The sequence below is a fragment of the Oncorhynchus masou genome, unplaced genomic scaffold, assembly GCF_036934945.1.
Source record: "Oncorhynchus masou masou isolate Uvic2021 unplaced genomic scaffold, UVic_Omas_1.1 unplaced_scaffold_1543, whole genome shotgun sequence".
Taxonomy (NCBI): domain Eukaryota; kingdom Metazoa; phylum Chordata; class Actinopteri; order Salmoniformes; family Salmonidae; genus Oncorhynchus; species Oncorhynchus masou.
The window spans coordinates 115,129-133,906 of NW_027005475.1; positions in this window are offsets into that span (position 1 = coordinate 115,129).

The window sequence follows — 18,778 nt, forward strand, 5'->3', positions numbered from 1 at the left end:
ACCTCCTATCTGTTTCGGTGTAGAATCAAACACCATCCACCTGCGGTGTCGCCAAGCAACAGCCAACAGCGACAACACATGTCCCCAGCATCCCTGGTAATGATGATCAACATCATCACACCACAGAACCTCTGTCAACCTGTGAAGGATGAGAAACAGTGAATAGGCTCAACATCGTCCGTCTGTCTCTGTCTCTCACCTGGGAGTGTTACGCAGTGAACTCCGAGGCCATTTAGCGGATCTCCTTAATGTTCTCCCTTAATCGTTTCTGAGTTATCCATTTTTGTCTTTAGAAAAATAGCTTTAATTGGTGGCTAATTTTACCCAGCGCAGATCACAATTTTAGGGCCTTCTGAGGGAGCGATTGTATTTTTTTGCTAATGACAGACAACATTACTCAAGATAAATTAGATTAGCCCGGCCCCAGGCCATGTCTAGGAGGGTCATGTTAATACTCAGCTATCACACAATGAATCAACAAGCGTTTATAGTGCTAGTTTACACTAATGTGCCTATTGTTATGCTAACGTTGCGCTAGCTTCCAGCACGTATCAGAACAGAATTCAAAACAGGAACATTATGAGGTGCAATTATGCAATCATGAGGGCTGGCAGTTAATGAGTGCAATATCATACAAAAAGTCAATTAAATGTAAATGTTCCAGGGCTCGCATCGCCTTTGTAGTCTGGTATCAGATATTCATATCCAAGGATCATTTCCCCTGCTAGATCCATTGCGCTGATGCCTCTTTATTATAAATTACATTCTACAACATCAGTAAATGTGAACTAGACAGTAAGGAAGATGTTGCTTTTGCAGTGAGTGTCAATCCACTATGGTGTTCATACAGTTTCTACGTCTATTGCAGTGAGTGTCAATCCACTATGGTGTTCATACAGTTTCTACGTCTTTTGCAGTGAGTGTCAATCCACTATGGTGTTCATACAGTTTCTACGTCTATTGCAGTGAGTGTCAATCCACTATGGTGTTCATACAGTTTCTACGTCTATTGCAGTGAGTGTCAATCCACTATGGTGTTCATACAGTTTCTATGTCTATTGCAGTGAGTGTCAATCCACTATGGTGTTCATACAGTTTCTACGTCTATTGCAGTGAGTGTCAATCCACTATGGTGTTCATACAGTTTCTATGTCTATTGCAGTGAGTGTCAATCCACTATGATGTTCATACAGTTTCTACATCTTTTGCAGTGAGTGTCAATCCACTATGGTGTTCATACAGTTTCTACGTCTATTGCAGTGAGTGTCAATCCACTATGGTGTTCATACAGTTTCTACATCTTTTGCAGTGAGTGTCAATCCACTATGGTGTTCATACAGTTTCTACGTCTATTGCAGTGAGTGTCAATCCACTATGGTGTTCATACAGTTTCTACGTCTATTGCAGTGAGTGTCAATCCACTATGGTGTTCATACAGTATCTACATCTTTTGCAGTGAGTGTCAATCCACTATGGTGTTCATACAGTTTCTACATCTTTTGCAGTGAGTGTCAATCCACTATGGTGTTCATACAGTTTCTACGTCTATTGCAGTGAGTGTCAATCCACTATGGTGTTCATACAGTTTCTACATCTTTTGCAGTGAGTGTCAATCCACTATGGTGTTAATACAGTTTCTACGTCTATTGCAGTGAGTGTCAATCCACTATGGTGTTCATACAGTTTCTACATCTTTTGCAGTGAGTGTCAATCCACTATGGTGTTCATACAGTTTCTATGTCTATTGCAGTGAGTGTCAATCCACTATGGTGTTCATACAGTTTCTACATCTACCTGTGTTTACCCTTTTAGAATAGTTAAAGGTTGATTACAATCTTAGATAACAGGATTTTTGCCACTGGAGTAATGGAACTGTAAGCATTTTTCTCCAAATAAAGTATTTTCAGTTGATTGATTGGCTATAGATTTGATGCGCAGATCCTTCACTTTATGTATGAATAGGCATTTCAAAGACCACATCACGCCTCTGAACGTCTCCTTCTATTGTGAAAGGTCAATTACAAAGTGATGGGATTGCATCATCATGTGGTGTGAATGGCCTCCCAACAGAAGTTGGTCAGTCGACACGCTGCTTTTTCAGCCACTGGTGATTGGCTAGTTTCAGAGGCAGGACTGTCATCACAACTGAGGTCATCTAAACCCACTGCCTCTGTTTCCGGTTCCGGGTTGGAGCGAGCGGTCGCATCTACACTTCGGTCCGCAGGTAGTATAACTTTTCATTACATTTTCATTACATTTCATTATAGTACAACGGTTTGATTTGTCTAATCTTAGCAATTTCTTCTTAGCTAGCTACATAGCCGTCTTTGTATCAAAGATAATTGCGTAATTATCGTATTTCGTCGTCCTAACGTAGTCTACACTGCTATCTGCCCAGCAGCTAGCTGACGTCTACTAGCACTGTAGAAACTATTACACTCAACTGAACGACTCGATTAGTGTAGTGTTAGCTAGCTACATAGCTGTCTTTGCTGTCTTCGTATCCAAGATAATTGTGTAGTTTAGAGTGTGTAGACTTAGAGTGATTATCTTAATTTACCGAGGTTAGCTAGCCAGCTATTTGTCGTCCTTAACGTAGGAGATACTGCTAGCTAGCTAGCCAACAGCTAGCTAACGTCTACTGAATAGAACTTCAACAACCCGGTCAACATTCCGCTTCGCTCCACAGGTAGTATCACATTTTCATTTCACTTCATTACAGTACAACGGTTTGATTTGTTTGATCGTAGCTAGCTAGCTACATAGCCGTCTTTGTATCTAAGACAATTGTGTAGTCTAGAGCGATTTTCTAGGTTAGCTAGCCAGCTATTGTCGTTCTTTTAACGCAACGTAACGTAATCAACACTGCTTGCTAGCCAGCTAGCCCCCGAATAGCAGCACTGTAGAAACTATTACACTCGACGGAACGACTTGATTAGTGTAGTGTCAACAACGCAGCCACTGCCAGCTAGCCTACTCCAGCAGTACTGTATCATTTCAATCATTTTAGTCAATAAGATTCTTGCTACGTAAGCTTAACTTTCTGAACATTCGAGACGTGTAGTCCACTTGTCATTCCAATCTCCTTTGCATTAGCGTTGCCTCTTCTGTAGCCTGTCAACTATGTGTCTATCTATCCCTGTTCTCTCCTCTCTGCACAGACCATACAAACGCTCCACACCGCGTGGCCGCGGCCACCCTAATCTGGTGGTCCCAGCGCGCACGACCCACGTGGAGTTCCAGGTCTCCGGTAGCCTCTGGAACTGCCGATCTGCGGCCAACAAGGCAGAGTTCATCTCAGCCTATGCCTCCCTCCAGTCCCTCGACTTCTTGGGACTGACGGAAACATGGATCACCACAGATAACACTGCTACTCCTACTGCTCTCTCTTCGTCCGCCCACGTGTTCTCGCACACCCCGAGAGCTTCTGGTCAGCGGGGTGGTGGCACCGGGATCCTCATCTCTCCCAAGTGGTCATTCTCTCTTTCTCCCCTTACCCATCTGTCTATCGCCTCCTTTGAATTCCATGCTGTCACAGTTACCAGCCCTTTCAAGCTTAACATCCTTATCATTTATCGCCCTCCAGGTTCGCTCGGAGAGTTCATCAATGAGCTTGATGCCTTGATAAGCTCCTTTCCTGAGGACGGCTCACCTCTCACAGTCCTGGGCGACTTTAACCTCCCCACGTCTACCTTTGACTCATTCCTCTCTGCCTCCTTCTTTCCACTCCTCTCCTCTTTTGACCTCATCCTCTCACCTTCCCCCCCTACTCACAAGGCAGGCAATACGCTCGACCTCATCTTTACTAGATGCTGTTCTTCCACTAACCTCATTGCAACTCCCCTCCAAGTCTCCGACCACTACCTTGTATCCTTTTCCCTCTCGCTCTCATCCAACACTTCCCACACTGCCCCTACTCGGATGGTATCGCGCCGTCCCAACCTTCGCTCTCTCCCCCGCTACTCTCTCCTCTTCCATCCTATCATCTCTTCCCTCTGCTCATACCTTCTCCAACCTATCTCCTGATTCTGCCTCCTCAACCCTCCTCTCTTCCCTTTCTGCATCCTTTGACTCTCTATGTCCCCTATCCTCCAGGCCGGCTCGGTCCTCCCCTCCCGCTCCGTGGCTCGACGACTCATTGCGAGCTCACAGAACAGTGCTCCGGGCAGCCGAGCGGAAATGGAGGAAAACTCGCCTCCCTGCGGACCTGGCATCCTTTCACTCCCTCCTCTCTACATTTTCCTCCTCTGTCTCTGCTGCTAAAGCCACTTTCTACCACTCTAAATTCCAAGCATCTGCCTCTAACCCTAGGAAGCTCTTTGCCACCTTCTCCTCCCTCCTGAATCCTCCTCCCCCTCCCCCCTCCTCCCTCTCTGCAGATGACTTCGTCAACCATTTTGAAAAGAAGGTCGACGACATCCGATCCTCGTTTGCTAAGTCAAACGACACCGCTGGTTCTGCTCACACTGCCCTACCCTGTGCTCTGACCTCTTTCTCCCCTCTCTCTCCAGATGAAATCTCGCTTCTTGTGACGGCCGGCCGCCCAACAACCTGCCCGCTTGACCCTATCCCCTCCTCTCTTCTCCAGACCATTTCCGGAGACCTTCTCCCTTACCTCACCTCGCTCATCAACTCATCCCTGACCGCTGGCTACGTCCCTTCCGTCTTCAAGAGAGCGAGAGTTGCACCCCTTCTGAAAAAACCTACACTCGATCCCTCCGATGTCAACAACTACAGACCAGTATCCCTTCTTTCTTTTCTCTCCAAAACTCTTGAACGTGCCGTCCTTGGCCAGCTCTCCCGCTATCTCTCTCAGAATGACCTTCTTGATCCAAATCAGTCAGGTTTCAAGACTAGTCATTCAACTGAGACTGTTCTTCTCTGTATCACGGAGGCGCTCCGCACTGCTAAAGCTAACTCTCTCTCCTCTGCTCTCATCCTTCTAGACCTATCGGCTGCCTTCGATACTGTGAACCATCAGATCCTCCTCTCCACCCTCTCCGAGTTGGGCATCTCCGGCGCGGCCCACGCTTGGATTGCGTCCTACCTGACAGGTCGCTCCTACCAGGTGGCGTGGCGAGAATCTGTCTCCTCGCCACGCGCTCTCACCACTGGGGTCCCCCAGGGCTCTGTTCTAGGCCCTCTCCTATTCTCGCTATACACCAAGTCACTTGGATCTGTCATAACCTCACATGGTCTCTCCTATCATTGCTATGCAGACGACACACAATTAATCTTCTCCTTTCCCCCTTCTGATGACCAGGTGGCGAATCGCATCTCTGCATGTCTGGCAGACATATCAGTGTGGATGACGGATCACCACCTCAAGCTGAACCTCGACAAGACGGAGCTGCTCCTCCTCCCGGGGAAGGACTGCCCGTTCCATGATCTCGCCATCACGGTTGACAACTCCATTGTGTCCTCCTCCCAGAGCGCTAAGAACCTTGGCGTGATCCTGGACAACACCCTGTCGTTCTCAACTAACATCAAGGCAGTGGCCCGTTCCTGTAGGTTCATGCTCTACAACATCCGCAGAGTACGACCCTGCCTCACACAGGAAGCGGCACAGGTCCTAATCCAGGCACTTGTCATCTCCCGTCTGGATTACTGCAACTCGCTGTTGGCTGGGCTCCCTGCCTGTGCCATTAAACCCCTACAGCTCATCCAGAACGCCGCAGCCCGTCTGGTGTTCAACCTTCCCAAGTTCTCTCACGTCACCCCGCTCCTCCGCTCTCTCCACTGGCTTCTAGTTGAAGCTCGCATCCGCTACAAGACCATGGTGCTTGCCTACGGAGCTGTGATGGGAACGGCACCCCAGTACCTCCAGGCTCTGATCAGGCCCTACACCCAAACAAGGGCACTGCGTTCATCCACCTCTGGCCTGCTCGCCTCCCGACCACTGAGGAAGTACAGTTCCCGCTCAGCCCAGTCAAAACTGTTCGCTGCTCTGGCCCCCCAATGGTGGAACAAACTCCCTCACGACGCCAGGACAGCGGAGTGAATCACCACCTTCCGGAGACACCTGAAACCCCACCTCTTCAAGGAATACCTAGGATAGGATAAAGTAATCCTTCTCACCCCCCTTTAATGATTTAGATGCCCTATTGTAAAGTGGCTGTTCCACTGGATGTCAGAAGGTGAATTCACCAATTTGTAAGTCGCTCTGGATAAGAGCGTCTGCTAAATGACTTAAATGTAAATGTAAATGTCTGTCTCCATCTGCAGCCTGTGACTTCTCTCATTCTTCAACCTCTCATCTCATGCTTCAACCTCTCCTCTCATTATTTAACCTCTCCTCTCATTCTTCAACCTCTGCTCTCATTCTTCAACCTCTCCTCTCATTCTTCAACCTCTGCTCTCATTCTTCAACCTCTCCTCTCATTCTTCAACCTCTCCTCTCATTCTTCAACCTCTCCTCTCATTCTTCAACCTCTCCTCTCATTCTTCAACCTCTCCTCTCATTCTTCAACCTCTCCTCTCATTCTTCAACCTCTCCTCTCATTCTTTAACCTCTCCTCTCCTTCTTCAACCTCTCCTCTCATTCTACCACTGTTATTTTATTCATGCTTTTATAGAACAATGTAGGGAAGGACAGGAGGGGAAATGGTTCCATTGATTGATTGGTCCAATGTGGTTGGTATGTTGATTGAGTGAGTCCAACCACCACATCACTTTCCTTCGTATGACACTGCCCACTGAGCAAAAACTGGTTGAATCAATGTTGTTTCCACATCATTTAAAAACAAAATCTATGTGACATTGAACCGATGTGGAAAACTGATTGAATTTACAAAATTTCATATTTTTTTCACCAAACTTTTAACCAAAATCCAATGATATCGTGAAATATTTTGTTGATTTCACATTGAATTCACATTAGTTGAAATGTAAATCAAAATTAGACTTTGAACGGACATCTGTGCCCAGTGGGTGACTGATCTGAAACCAATCAGTTGATTGGTGGAAATGGAGCCACTCTCTGTTAGTTCCTGTCTGTGGGCCAATGTGACTGTGTTTTAACATTTTTTAAGAGCAGTGTCATTCCTTAAAAACAGGTATATCCATGTACCTTTGCAAACAATGTCTCAGAGCAGAGGCCAAAGTGAGTCATATTTCACTCTAAAATGACAGAGTTTGGTTCTGAACAAACCAAGTAAAAAGACTATAAAAAGTGTCTTCAACCCACTGGGTGCCTCAGCTGCAAGCACACTCTGCACATGATCAAAAAACCATTTATATGTCAGGACAAGAGTAGGGGTACTCAACTTCTTGGAAATCCTTATCTGTTGCCCAACATTGCCTAACTGTTGTACTGTTGTCTTCGGGTTGGGCAGTCTGGTAGCAGTTGTTCTTTCTCTAGTCACTTCTCCATAATGTTTATCAGTGACCTCCTGTTCACCTTCCTCAACAGACCTGGGTCATATACTCTGTTCCCCTTTTCTCTCACAGTAACTTTTCATTCACAAAGTTCTGCTTCACCCTTCATTGACCTCTGACATGTTTATTTCTTGTTCATGTAACATAATCAATCAGTTCTAATGTGGTGACAGGAAGAAGCAGAAGCAATAAGGCACAAGGGGTGTGGTATGTGGCCAATATACCACAACCACCCGAGGAGCTTTATTGTTATTATAAACTGGTTATCAACGTAATTAGAGCAGTAAAAATACATGTTTTGTCATGCCCCTGGTATATGGTCTGAAATACCAGAGCTGTCAGCCAATCAGCATCCAGGGCTTGAACCACCCAGTTTATAATTCAAGTTAGAACCCAACAATCACATGAAGTAGAGTTAAAGGGGCACTTCAGATTCTTTAAGGAGCACAGTTCCGTCTCGTGTTCAGTTACGGATCCTTCTGGAAGACATATATTGTGAAGCGCAGACATGTCTTTCTTGTGGAATCTATCAGCTCCCTTACATCTATCCTGTTAAAAACATTATACCTGCATTATTTTCTTGGATTGATTATATTTCCCCTGACAGTGTGATCGATGTGACTGATGGATATTTGTTAGCATGTGCACTGCTGCTTGTATTGAAAGCAATGTGACTGATGGATATTTGTTAGCATGTGCACTGCTGCTTGTATTGAAAGCAATGTGACTGATGGATATTTGTTTGCATGTGCACTGCTGCTTGTATTGAAAGCAATGAGTAAAAACAGAAAAAGAAAGCATTACGACAGTCCTTTTTATCCACTGCTTCTGTTCTAAGAAGGATATATTCCACCTCATCTAAAGCAACTACACGTTACATGTAAACAAATATTACCTTCAGCCTCTAAGCAAAGCTGTATCTAGTTTGAAATATGCTTCACTATCAGTGTAGCCTGGGTACCAGTCTGATTATCTAACATTCCACTACTTGTACTGCATGTCATTGCCAAATATGTTTTTTTTTTAAATAAGTTGTGCACAAATATTACATTTTTAAAGCCTGCTATTTTAAATGACGTGCCCTTCAATAAAGACCAAATGGAACATTCAGTAAATCAGTTTTTTATGTGAATAAAGTCTTATAAAGTGTTAAAACTGTCATTGCTTTTTACTTGACCATGACCTGCTGTTTTGTGGTGGGAAACTGAGCGGGTCGAGCATAACAGGACATCCTGTTCCCCACTGAACGACCGCTAGAAATACTTGATTTATTTTACCTCTTGAGATGGGAAACGTTTTTTTATTAAGTTGAACATGTGCTCTTTATGAAAGAATGTTACATTTATGTGAAATCTGGAGAAAAAACATCTGGAAGTTACTTACTGAAACAACAATCATAAAGTTAAACATTTACCAAACTGAGAGAGAATGTAACTTTTGAGGAGTCGTTATACCGCACTGAGCCAGGACAAGTGACGAGTGTTAGGTCAGCGTGTGGAAGAAAGATTTCTTATCTTATATTATCATATCTTACCTTTTCATGTCCATAACGTCCTTGTCAAGGTAATTAAAACATACAAATGATTGACCATTTACTGAATTATAGAATACAAAGAGTTTCACTGCAGAGATTCAAACATCTCGTGTCAACCTTCAGTACAGGCCAGTGATTCACTATTTGACAGGCTGTGCGTTTGTATGCCTGTCTTTGGACCAGGCTTAGTAAGACCTAGATCCTTGTTGAAATAGCACCTTTCTTGACTAAGTTACTTCAAATCTTTAAATGTGTGAGGTGAACCATTGCCACCGTAAGACGAATGGAGAAATAGAAAGTCACATTTAGAACATTAGGACAGAGCTAAATTATGTCATTGTGCTTCTGTATTAATGTCATTGTGCTTCTGTATTAATGTCATTGTGCTTCTGTATTAATGTCATTGTGCTTCTGTATTAATGTCATTGTGCTTCTGTATTAATGTAATTGTGCTTCTGTATTAATGTCATTGTGCTTCTGTATTAATGTCATTGTGCTTCTGTATTAATGTCATTGTGCTTCTTTAATAATGTCATTGTGTCAGACATAGGTGTATAGGTGGCAGGGAAGTCAGGCGCAGGAGAGTCAAAAGGAGTGTAAAATGTAGTCTTTTAATAAAGTCCACGTAGTATGCTCCATCACACTAAAATGTACACATACAAACAAACATGGGTACGAGGACCCGACGCGCACCTATACAACAAGCAACTACACTGACAATAGAACAATCTCTGACAAAGACATGAGGGGAAACAGAGGGTAAATACACAACAGGTAATGAATGGGATTGAAAACAGGTGTGTGGGAAGACAAGACAAAACCAATGGAAAATGAAAAAAGGATCAATGATGGCTAGAAGACCGGTGACGTCGAACGCCGAGCACCGCCCAAACAAGGAGAGGCAACGACTTCGGTAGAAGTCGTGACAGTACCCCCCCGACACCGGCCTCGGGGACGACCCGGAGGGCGAGGTGCAGGGCGATCTGGATGGAGACGGTGGAATTCTGATAACATGGAAGGATCTAACACGTCCTCCACCGGAACCCAGCATCTCTCCTCCGGCCCGTACCCCTCCCAGTCCACGAGGTACTGAAGGCCCCTAGACCCAACGTCTCGAATCCAAAATGGATCAAACAGAGTACGCCGGAACCCCCTCGATGTCTAGAGGAGGCGGAGGAACATCACGCACTTCAGCCTCCTGGAGCGGGCCAGCCACCATCGGCCTGAGGAGAGACACATGGAACGAGGGGTTAATACGGTAATGAGTGGGTAGTTATAACCTATAACATACCTCGTTCACTCTCCTCAGGACTTTAAACGGCCCCACAAACCGCGGACCCAGCTTCCGGCAGAGCAGGCGAAGGGGCAGGTTTCGGGTCGAGAGCCAGACCCTGTCCCCTGGTGCGAACACTGGGGCCTCACTGCGGCGATGGTCTGCGCCAATTTTCTGGCGCCTTATGGCACGCTGAAGGTGGACGTGGGCTGCCTCCCAGGTTTCCTCAGCGTGCCAAAACCAGTTGTCCACCGCAGGGGCCTCGGTCTGGCTCTGATGCCAAGGAGCCAGAACCGGCTGATCCCCTAATACACATTGAAAGGGAGTAAGGTTAGTGGAGGAGTGACGTAGCGAGTTCTGAGCCATCTCTGCCCAGGGCACGAACTTCGCCCACTCCCCCGGCCGATCCTGGCAATAAGACCGCAGAAACCTACCCACATCCTGGTTAACTCTCTCCACCTGCCCATTACTCTCGGGGTGAAAACCTGAGGTAAGACTAACCAAGATCCCCAGACGCTCCATGAACGCCTTCCAGACTCTTGATGTGAACTGGGGACCCCGATCAGACACTATATCCTCAGGCACCCCATAGTGCCGGAAAACGTGTGTAAACAGGGCCTCTGCAGTTTGTAAGGCCGTAGGGAGACCGGGCAAAGGGAGGAGACGACAGGACTTTGAAAACCGATCCACAACGACCAGGATCGTGGTGTAACCCTGTGAAGGTGGAAGATCAGTCAAAAAATCCACCGACAGGTGCGACCATGGCCGTTGAGGAACGGGTAGAGGTTGTAGCTTACCTCTGGGCAGGTGTCTAGGAGCCTTGCACTGGGCGCACACCGAGCAGGAAGAAACATAAATCCTCACGTCCTTAGCTAAAGTGAGCCACCAGTACCTCCCTTCAAGACAGCGCATCGTCCGACCTATCCCAGGATGACCAGAGGAGGGTGACGTGTGAGCCCAATATATCAATCGGTCGCGGACAGCAGACGGAACGTACAGACGACCAGCTGGACACTCAGGGGGAGAAGGCTCTGCACGTGACGCCCGCTCAATGTCCGCGTCCAGCTCCCACACTACCGGTGCCACCAGACACGAAGCTGGGAGTATGGGAGTGGGATCCATGGACCGCTCCTCTGTGTCATACAGCCGAGACAATGCGTCTGCCTTAACGTTCTGGGAGCCTGGTCTGTAAGAAAGAGTAAACACAAAACGAGTGAAAAACATGGCCCACCTTGCCTGGCGAGGATTCAATCTCTTCGCCTGCCGGATGTACTCCAGATTGCGGTGGTCAGTCCAGATGAGAAAAGGGTGTTTAGCCCCCTCAAGCCAATGCCTCCACACCTTCAAGGCTTCTACGACAGCTAACAGCTCTCGGTTCCCCACATCATAGTTTCGCTCCGCCGGGCTGAGCTTCTTCGAAAAGAAAGCACAGGGGCAAAGCTTCAGTGGCGTACCCGAACGCTGAGAGAGCACTGCTCCTATCCCAGCTTCGGATGCGTCCACCTCCACTATGAATGGCAAAGAGGGATCCGGATGAGCCAGCACAGGCACCGAGGTAAACAGAGTCTTCAGGTGCTCAAAAGCCCTGTTCGCCTCAGCCGACCACTGCAAGCGCACCGGGCCCCCCTTTAGCAGTGAGGTAATGGGAGCTGCTACCTGACCAAAACCCCGGATACACCTCCGGTAGTAATTGGAAAACCCCAAAAAACGCTGCAACTCCTTTACCGTGGTTGGAGTCGGCCAATTACAGAAGGCGAGAGCGTGTCCTGTGTGGCCAGAGCATCGCAACGCCATCGATTCCCGCTGGGGCCACCCATATGTAAAAAGTGGCGCACTTGTAAGTCGTGTCTGCTAAATGGGATATACATATACAAATCGGCATATTCGGGGAATGCGCTGGAGACCTGGTCTGGACTTTCCACCGTAGTAGCACCAACGGAAACCCCTAAACACCTACCTGAGCATTCTCGCGACCACCCTGTGAGAGCACTCTGTGGCCAAGAAACAGTGGGGTTATGACAAACTAACCAGGGTAGGCCTAGCACCACAGAATACGCAGGAGAATCAATAAGGAAAAGACTAATCTTCTCCTTGTGACCCTCCTGCGTTATCATACACAAAGGTGCGGTTACCTCCTGATAAACCCTGACCCTAATGGTCGACTATCTAAGGCATGAATAGGGAAAGGCATATCCACAGGAACAATAGGGATCCCTAAACTATGAGCTAGACTTTTATTAATGAAATTCCCAGCCGCACCGGAATCTACTAGTGCCTTATACTGGGAATGCAGTGAAAAATCAGGAAAAGAGACAGAGACAAACATTAGTGCAGCAGAGGGCTCTGGATGAGAATGGTGCCTACTCACCTGGGGTGACGCCAGAATGCCCTGCCTGCCCTCTCTATTCCCAGAGGAACCAACCCGGCACCGACCAGCAGTGTGCCCTCTGCGACCATGAATGGTGCTCGGCGGGAACCCCTCCGGTCTCCCTGCGCACCATCCCTCCCAATTCCATAGGTTCGGGAGAGAGGGTGCGGGAGGATGGAACAACCAGACCCCGATCTAGACGTCCACGAGTAGCCAGCATGTTGTCCAGCTTGATGGACATGTCCACCAGCTGGTCGAAGGTGAGGGTGGTGTCTCTACAGGCCAGCTCCCGACGGACGTCCTCGCGTAGACTACAACGGTAATGGTCGATCAGGGCCCTGTCGCTCCATCCAGCGCCTGCAGCCAAGGTCCTAAACTCCAAAGCAAAATCCTGTGCACTCCTCGTCTCCTGCCTCAGATGATAGAGGAGCTCACCCGCTGCTTTGCCTTCAGGTGGATGATCGAATACTATCCGGAATTGGCGGGTGAACTCCTCAAAATGGTCCAACGCCGCATCCTCCCTACTACACACAGCGCTGGCCCATTCCAGGGCTTTCCCGGTGAGGCATGAGACGAGGGCGTAACTCTTCTCACGGTCAGATGGTACTGGGGAGGCCGTGGCTAGATATAAGTTCAGTTTGAGGAGGAAACCCTGGCAGCCGGCAGTATCTCCGTTGTATCCCGTGGGTAGGGATAAATGGATCCTCGATTCCGGAGAGGAAAAACGTTCAAGGGAGATTCCGGTGGTGGTGGTGGTGGCGCTGGAGAAACTCCCTGTCTCTCCCAGCGATCCATTTTCTGGACAATGTGATCCATGACGGAGCTGATAAAGTCAAGCTCCCTCGCTTGTTCCTGAACACGTTCCTCCAGGTCCATGGGCATAGTGTCCTCTCCTGCTGACTTCATATATATTGGTCAGAGATTCTGTCAAACATAGGTGTATAGATGGCAGGGAAGTCAGGCGCAGGAGAGTCAAAAGGAGTGTAAAATGGAGTTTTTAATAAAGTCCACGTAGTATGTTCCATCACACTAAAATGTACACATACAAACAAACATGGGTACGAGGACCCACGCGCACCTATACAACAAGCAACTACACTGACAATAGAACAATCTCTGACAAAGACATGAGGGGAAACAGAGGGTAAATACACAACAGGTAATGAATGGGATTGAAAACAGGTGTGTGGGAAGACAAGACAAAACCAATGGAAAATTAAAAAAGGATCAATGATGACTAGATGACCGGTGACGTCGAACGCCGAGCACCGCCCGAACAAGGAGAGGCAACAACTTCGGCAGAAGTCGTGACACATTGTGCTTCTTTAATAATGTCATTGTGCTTCTGTATTAATGTCATTGTGCTTCTGTATTAATGTCATTGTGCTTCTGTATTAATGTCATTGTGCTTCTGTATTAATGTCATTGTGCTTCTGTATTAATGTCATTGGAACAGGAACAGTTAGTCCTGGGTTCTTGTTGAAATCTCTTGTATCATATTTGACTGATTTCTCTCTCGTTTTTAGATATGGGGTGTGACTGTGAGTGTGAGAATAAGAAAGGATGGCTGATTGGTGTCTCCTTTTCACTTTGCTGGTGTTGATCCCCTCGTTGGTCCCCTCATCTGTCTTTACTACACACTGGTGACATATTTATTCACTGTTCATCTGTTATACACATTTTACTGACATTTATTGCCCTCGATCAGTGTTTACACCAAACTCTATTACAAGCACCTTCATCCTGGGGTAGCCAAGCCATCGCTCCATCATACAATTCATCCTGGGGTAGCCAAGCCATTGCTCCATCATACAATCCATCCTGGGGTAGCCAAGCCATTGCTCCATCATACAATCCATCCTGGGGTAGCCAAGCCATTGCTCCATCATACAATCCATCCTGGGGTAGCCAAGCCATCGCTCCATCATACAATCCATCCTGGGTAGCCAAGCCATCGCTCCATCATACAATCCATCCTGGGTAGCCAAGCCATCGCTCCATCATACAATTCATCCTGGGGTAGGCAAGCCATCGCTCCATCATACAATCCATCCTGGGGTAGCCAAGCCATCGCTCCATCATACAATCCATCCTGGGGTAGCCAAGCCATTGCTCCATCATACAATCCATCCTGGGGTAGCCAAGCCATCGCTCCATCATACAATTCATCCTGGGGTAGCCAAGCCATCGCTCCATCATACAATTCATCCTGGGGTAGCCAAGCCATCGCTCCATCATACAATTCATCCTGGGGTAGCCAAGCCATCGCTCCATCATACAATTCATCCTGGGGTAGCCAAGCCATCGCTCCATCATACAATCCATCCTGGGGTAGCCAAGCCATCGCTCCATCATACAATCCATCCTGGGGTAGCCAAGCCATCGCTCCATCATACAATCCATCCTCCCCCCAACTATGCAAATGTGATTTCAAGTGCTGAACTGTTTCCATAGAACAAAAATATCCCTTTGGATTTGGAGACCAGGCATGTCTTTATTTGACACTATGACATGTTGTTCTTACAGTCCAAGCCGTTCGCACTGGACATGGCCCCAGATTCTGTTGATGACAAATATGAAAGTTGCACAACGGAAATGTACACTAAAGCGGCCAAGTGTCTCAAAGTTCTATGAAGCCTGGAAGATAGCCAAACAAAAAGCAAAGTCACCTAAACGTGGTCTGAACAGAGAGCATTCCGATGCTATGTATTTATACACTAATAACAAACCCAAAACCAAATCTCAATCACAATCCTTCTAATTTGACTTCAACAATGTGGTTGGAAATGGCAAATCACTGTATGGAAAAACATTCCAGTACCATTCCCTGCACTTCTATCGGACGGATGCCATTCGCATCCTTAAACTAAGTCAAACAGCATATAGGTCCACCTACCGCAGAACTGCCTCTTCTTGTAATCAGTGTTGTTGACAAAGAGATCCGTTTTGTTTCTTTCACCTCAAGCTATCAACTCAAAACCTGATACACTTTCGGTAACGTTTCCTGCTTTGAGATCAAAACATGTTTCTGGGGTAACCTGACATATTACTCTGCCTATGCAAATGAGTGAGGTTTTAATTCTGCCCTATAAGGTATTCAAAGTCACTGAAGTCCAGAAGAACCAGTGGAGTGAGGTTGTCTACAAGGTCTCAGAGCAACCTGAATTGTAGATCACTAAATGAAGTGCAATCAAACCAGAGGTAGCTTTTTTTTCCATTCAGCAGAATATTAGATAAGCCTGCAGGCTTCATAATGCTCCATTGTATGTTCTTATTTACTGTATATTACTGATCATTCCCCAGCAATGTACAATGATACGTCATCTGAAACAAAGAAAACAGTTTCATCTGATTTGTGCTTTTAAAAAGGTACAGCTCTCAGATCAATAGTAAAAGCCTGTTGAAAACCTGCATTGCTTGCTCAGTTAAGATTGGTGTTTTATGTTCCTGACATTGTACAGTTCATCTGTGGATAGAAAAAAGAACGAGGCTTAACATGAATTCCAGCTTCTATTGAAACCAATAATCAATTCAACGGCTCAGACACAAGAGGTATGTGGCAGGGTCTACAGTCAATCACGGACTACAAGAAGAAAACCAGCCCAGTCACGGACCAGGATGTCTTGCTCCCAGGCAGACTAAATAACTTTTTTGCCCGCTTTGAGGACAATACAGTGCCACTGACACGGCCTGCAACGAAAACATGCGGACTCTCCTTCACTGCAGCCGAGGTGAGTAAAACATTTAAACGTGTTAACCCTCGCAAGGCTGCAGGCCCAGACAGCATCCCCAGCCGCGCCATCAGAGCATGCGCAGACCAGCTGGCTGGTGTGTTTTTACGGACATATTCAATCAATCTCTATACCAGTCTGCTGTTCCCACATGCTTCAAGAGGGCCACCATTGTTCCTGTTCCCAAGAAAGCTAAGGTAACTAAGCTAAACGACTACCGCCCGTAGCACTCACTTCCGTCATCATGAAGTGCTTTGAGAGACTAGTCAAGGACCATATCACCTCCACCCTACCTGACACCCTAGACCCACTTGCTTACCGCCCAAATAGGTCCACAGACGATGCAATCTCAACCACACTGCACACTGCCCTAACCCATCTGGACAAAAGGAATACCTATGTGAGAATGCTGTTCATCGACTACAGCTCGGCATTCAACACCATAGTACCCTCCAAGCTCGTTATCAAGCTCGAGACCCTGGGTCTCGACCCCGCCCTGTGCAACTGGGTACTGGACTTCCTGACGGGCCGCCCCAGGTGATGATGGTAGGCAACAACATCTCCACCACGCTGATCCTCAACACTGGGGCCCCACAAGGGTGAGTTCTGAGCCCTCTCCTGTACTCCCTGTTCACCAACGACTGCGTTGCCAAGCACGCCTCCAACTCAATCATCAAGTTTGCAGACAACACAACAGTGGTAGGCTTGATTACCAACAACAACGAGACGGCCTACAGGGAGGAGGTGAGGGCCCTCGGAGTGTGGTGTCAGGAAATAACCTCACACTCAACGTCAACAAAACTAAGGAGATGATTGTGGACTTCAGGAAACAGCAGAGGGAACACCCCCCTATCCACATCGATGGAACAGTAGTGGAGAGGGTAGTAAGTTTTAAGTTCCTCGGCATACACATCACAGACAAACTGAATTGGTCCACTCACACAGACAGCATCGTGAAGAAGGCACAGCAGCGCCTCTTCAACCACAGGAGGCTGAAGAAATTCGGCTTGTCACCAAAAGCACTCACAAACTTCTACAGATGCACCATCGAGAGCATCCTGGCGGGCTGTATCACCGCCTGGTACGGCAACTGCTCTGCCCACAACTGTAAGGCTCTCCAGAGGGTAGTGAGGTCTGCACAACGCATCACCGGGGGCAAACTACCTGCACTCCAGGATACCTACACCACCCGATGTTACAGGAAGGCTTCTATCTCAAGGCCATCAGACTGTTAAACAGCAACCACTAACATTGAGTGGCTGCTGCCAACACACTGACTCAACTCCAGCCACTTTAATAATGGGAATTGATGGGAAATGATGTAAAATATATCACTAGCCACTTTAAACAATGCTACCTAATATAATGTTTACCTACCCTACATTATTCATCTCATATGTATAGGTATATACTGTACTCTATATCATCTACTGCATCCTTATGTAATACATGTATCACTAGCCACTTTAACTATGCCACTTTGTTATCATACACATCTCATATGTATATACTGTACTCGATACCATCTACTGTATCTTGCCTATGCTGCTGTGTACCATCACTCATTCATATATCTTTATGTACATATTCTTTATCCCCTTACACTGTGTATAAGACAGTAGTTTTGGAAATGTTAGTTAGATTACTTGTTGGTTATTACTGCATTGTCGGAACTAGAAGCACAAGCATTTCGCTACACTCACATTAACATCTGCTAACCATGTGTATGTGACAAATACAATTTGATTTGATTTGATTTAAAACATAGAGAATGAATACATGAATACTGACACTTTGTATGTGCTATTATGCCTATGCATTAGATTTGAGATGTGATACGTTTTACACTTGTCTTGCCTGAAAGAGAATAAACAATAGGGAAGTTGAAGGGAATCAGACACACAATAGAATGACAGACAAAACATGCACAAGCCAATGAACAAGAGGTTGTACCCCAATTTGATTTATTCTCATTCATATCAACAACTTTATGTTGACTGTTGGATGTAGACTAAAAGAAATATAGAGAACAGCAATATCAGCTAACAGAGATGTGATGAGAATAAGCAGGTAGTTCCTCAGAGTTAGGAGAGGAGAAGAGTACAGGTATACTGTGTGTGTGTGTGTGTGTGTGTGTGTGTGTGTGTGTGTGTGTGTGTGTGTGTGTGTGTGTGTGTGTGTGTGTGTGTGTGTGTGTGTGTGTGTGTGTGTGTGTGTGTGTGTGTGTGTGTTTTTTTTTTATTGTTATTACAGCAAGGCTCAATAGTAGTCCTATTTAGAACATTGAAAGCACATTAAAGCTGTTGAACACAGAGTCATAGAAAATATGTGTTCCTCTCCCTCTACGTTCATCACTCTACAGAAAGAAACAGGAATGTGTTTTCAGTGTATTAAATGGTATCCCAGACAGGAACAATGGTATCCACCTCCATGAGTAAAAAGCATGACCGATGCAACAAACTATCAAATTATTTTCCGTCATCACATCTTGTTTG